Source organism: Urocitellus parryii, chromosome 10 (assembly GCF_045843805.1).
Source record: "Urocitellus parryii isolate mUroPar1 chromosome 10, mUroPar1.hap1, whole genome shotgun sequence".
Taxonomy (NCBI): Eukaryota; Metazoa; Chordata; class Mammalia; order Rodentia; family Sciuridae; genus Urocitellus; species Urocitellus parryii.
The window spans coordinates 22,651,193-22,655,773 of NC_135540.1; the positions used below are offsets into that span (position 1 = coordinate 22,651,193).

Genomic DNA, 4,581 nt, shown 5'->3' on the forward strand with positions numbered 1-4,581 from the left:
TCAGATGTCACATGGAATCAAATGAATTCAAACATAAAACAAGAATCACAAAGTCTGGCTTGACGTAAGAACTCAAAAATACAAAATGGTGGTAGTGACGTCCTCACCCATCTTCTATTAAAATAAGTCGGGTAAGAAAATTCAAAGAAAAAATTATGGTCAACTCTTAATTGAATATAAGTGAGCCAGAACTTCCTGAAGGAGCAGAACCTGTCACTGAGTGAGGAAGACCTCGAGACCAAAAAGGCCCATTGAGACAAGGCAAATACTATTCACTTTGGATCCCATCTTTAAGACTTAACTTTCTCTGAAAGCTGGCAACAAAGTGAGAGTGTTGAGATAGATCCCTAGAGTAAACACAGGACAAAAAGCTGACACTCTACAATCTGTCTGTGGCTCAGCTAAGAAATCCAGACTAAGGTCCAAGACTAGAAGTGTGGTATAAGATTCTGAAAAGTGATATGTTCCTTGTATTGTTGATCTTGAGATCCCATTTTCCAGTATTATTAAAATTAAACCTGAAAAGTTAGAAGGTAAACATGTTCAGGAGACTGATTTCTTTGAGGGAATCCCAGCACATGAGAAGGTACAGTAACAGATATTCACAGACAAGCAGGTTGAGGACCAAGGATGTGGGGAAGAAGAAAAAGAGGTTATGGGATTTAAAGTATGTTTCCAGACAATGATTTAACTCCATTCAACAAAGTTATTTATTAATTTATTTATTTTGCAATTTTGGGGATTGTACCCAGCAGGGCCTGATGCATGCTAGGTTGGTGCTCAACCACTGAGCTATATCCCCAGTCCACACAAAGATTTTCAAGCAGGGCATAGGAGGTAAAATGTAATCCATTGCCTCCAAGACCCTATATTCTAAGGAGTGGGGTGAGATTGGAGAAATTGAGACAATTAAAATAAACCATGTGGTACTGATGTGGTGTGACTTTAAAGAAGGAAGTGATTCATCTGAGTTGGGAGTGAAGAAGCCTTTACACAGAAAGGAAACATCTGAGGTAGGCCTTAAAGAGTGTTTTAAATTTGAATAACAGAGAGGACAGGTGTAGAGCATCCATCCCAAAGGACTGGCCCAGGGAGAGGTGCAACCCCAGTTAAATATGCAGGAGTACCGAGGAGTGAGCAGTTACCTACATAATGTGGTACCTGGAGGGTGTCCAGAGGCTTCTAAAGCTTCAAATATGAAGCCCTTTCCTCGGTTTTCTGATCTGGAGTGTCCCCCAAAGGCCCGTGTAGTAAAGGCTTGGTCCCCAGTCTGTGGTGCTACTGGGAGGAAGTGGAACCTTTGAGAGGTGGGGCCTAGGGGGAGGTCCTTGAAGGGGATACTGGGACCCTGGAACCTCCCTCTCTCTCTCTCTGCTTCCTGGACATCACCACTGAACAGAACTTTGACGTGGACTCCCACCATGATGCACTGTACTTCCACAGGCCCAAAGCAACAGGGTCAAGTGGCCATGAACTGAAACCTCTGTCACCATGAGACAAAATAAACATTTCCCTCTTTAATTTGATTTTGTCACAGGAATGGAAAGCTGACTAATACACTCCTAAGGGTTTCAGACCTACATGTTCATCTATTCATGAAATGTCTTGAACTGAATATCTTGAAACTCTCCAGTTCCCTATGTTCACAATCCAAATTCAATAACCTTACCCCCTTTCAGCCCCGCTATATTCCCAATTTTAAATCTGCTGACAGTTGTTTGGGAAACCTCAGGATCACCTTTGATTTACACCCCCATCCCTCCAATCCTCTATGTTCATTTGGTCACAACATCCCAATGATTCTCTCTCCTGAGTTTTTCTTGAATCCTATTATGTCATCTGGCACTTTCTCTCTTCATTTCAGGTTCTTTTAGGTAAAAATCTGAACTGTGGAGGTTGAAGCCTTGCTTTATTTGCATGACTTCAGACTAGTTACTTACCATTGCTGTGCCTCAGTTTCCTGATTTTGTTATATGGGGATTATAAATGTACCTACCCTTATGAATTATTGAAAGGACTAATCACACAAAGCAATTGAAAGAGCTGGTGGCATACAGTAAGGATTCAATATTACCATCAAGCATTCCTGTATATTACCATATTATCATTATTATTACAATGTAAACAATCTATGGGCCTTTACTATGCTATTCCTTCTAAGTCTTAAACTTTTTTTAAAATTAACTCTTACAGAGTCTTCATTAAAAGACAAACAAAAACCAAAAACAAACAAACAAACAAACAAAAGCTCCTCTGGTTGAAATGAACTCAAGGAATTTTCCTGGTGCTGACTTCTGTGGGTACCTGGCTGTGGCTCAGGAGGTACTCTACTGGAGACCTGGCCTCCACAGAGGTTTATCCATCAATCCCACAGTCTAAGCAGAGATCTTCTGAACCACTAATCTGACTGTGTCATCTTTCTGTCTAAAGGCCTTCTAGGACCTTAGCATCGTGTTCAACATTGCAATGAGCCACTGATGCATGTGGTGGGGAGAAAGATAGGGCATGGCTCAAAGTCATGCTTACCCAAACTTATCACCATTTCAGAAGAAGTAACTGCAGTTTGGATCAGAGGCATATGATCCAATACCTTTGGATTACTTTTATTGGTGCTTTTAGTTTGGTGTTTTGTTGTTACTATATTTCTGGCCTTAGTTTGAAGAAACTCAGATCCCTGGTCCTTGGGGTGTCTGTACCTCTACTGACATGTGCAGACACAGGTTGGTCCTGATTGAATACAAACACCTCTCTCAACTCCATCAGTGCTCCTCTCCCTGCATCTGGAAAAACTCTCTCCTCTTCATAAGCATGGCTGACAATGAGTGTAGTGTGCTTCTATCAAGGAAGTCACTGAAGTCCTCGGGAAAATTAAATATGAAAAGCATCAGGTTCTAGGGGCCTTAAAACCTTGGTGAACACCTACCAACACTCTCAAGAACCTTTAAGGAAGAGTTCACAGAGGAGGTATTTGAACTCGATCTTATCAACAGCCATTTAACCAGGCCAGGGATTAAAGGGATTACAGGCGGAACTGAATGCTCCAAATTCTATGTTTTTTTGTTTGTTTATTTATTTTTTAAACACATTGCTCTTTACATATGGGAGCCTCATTGCAGAAAGTAAGAATACACTGAACCATCACTGGTCCCTGCTCCACTGCCTGATTCTTGCTGAGTTCCCCGAGGAAACAGGGCTGGGAGAGTCCAAAGATGGGAAAATTTGTGCCCTAGTCTTGATGTTTCCTTCCAGGGAAGGAAGCTTTAAGGTGCCACACCTCAGGCCTCTCTCTCCCCTCTCTGCTTGCTTTGCTTGGATTCCTAGGTTTGAGAAGAGGAAATCTGGTTTGCTCACTCCAGCACTGTCTTCTCCTTGGGGGGGAACTCCCCCAGGGAGCAGGGAGATGCTCAACCTCTGGGGAACCCTCAGCCTCAGCTGGCCCAACCTGATCCAGCTGTGCCAGGGCCTATCTGGGACTCAGGCTGCAGGTCTTTCCTCGCTCTTACCACCAAGTCCCAGCCTTTGACTTATTTACCCAAAAAAGGCTGATATTTTATCTTCCTCCAGCCACTCCTTTGTTTTTTCAATCTGTTCAGAATCTGGGTGGAGAAATACAGCACCAGTTAACAGGTCCCTTAAGGATTAGGAGACAGACCAATACGGAGTCTCTAAGATGCAGATCTCAACAGCAGGGGCACACACAACACTGAGTTCCTGAGCAGGAATCCTGCAGCAAGGATCCTAAGGTTCCTCCTCAGCCCGCTTCATACTTATCTTGATTCTTAATTCCCCCAATGTCCACATTAAAAGGCAGGGACCCCAAAGAAAATGGCCACTGGAAATCCAAATGGTGGGGTACAAACCTGGCAACCGAGACATATTTTAAAGCCCATTTGTTGCTGCTTGGTTTTCCTTTCAAAAATCAATCTTATCCGAAATTCCGCCACTGAATTTTCTTTTTGTGCAACGTTATTTTATGCTAACCTTGTTATATGAAATAGAATTTTCTTTTTCACACCTTGAAGCTATAAGAAAGTTTAATTAAAAGGGACAGTAATTTATAAAATAGTTTAATATTTATGACTAGATGAATGATATATTGCTTACTAATTTGTTATGTGCCCGAAGTCAGCAAGTCTGAGGGTTTGGTTGATGGTGCTGTTCATTAAAACATGAGAACTAAGTGCTGTCGCAAGATAACCAAACTTGTTCAGAATACCTCTTCACTTCACTACTGCTAGATACTCTGCAATAACCAGACCTCATGTGCAATGTAAATTTCCTTTTTAAGTCATTTTCAACATCTTAAAGGCAACTTCACCAACTCCCAAATCCCTCTTAAGATTAACTTTTTGCTTAAATCTCATTTTCATGTTTAAAGGTCCATTTGTCGGCCAGCTGGAGGATTTTCTTTCTTTTTTTCTTTTCTTTCATTCTTTCTTTCTTTCTTTTTTTTTTTTTAAGCAGTTGACAACTGCCCAGCAACAGCAGCCTGTGTTTGCAGTCACTATTTTGGGCTACATCACATGTCACTTACATAACCTTGTTTAACTGCTCTTGAACTGGTTCAAACAACCTGGGAAA

General features: G+C 41.6%; 1 protein-coding gene across 2 annotated transcripts in view; it reads right to left on the reverse strand.

The window, feature by feature from the left end:
* Nucleotides 1-4,581, reverse strand: part of Nr3c2 (nuclear receptor subfamily 3 group C member 2) — a 324,444-nt gene that overhangs the window by 101,886 nt on the left and 217,977 nt on the right. The gene's annotated exons all lie outside the window — the stretch shown is intronic.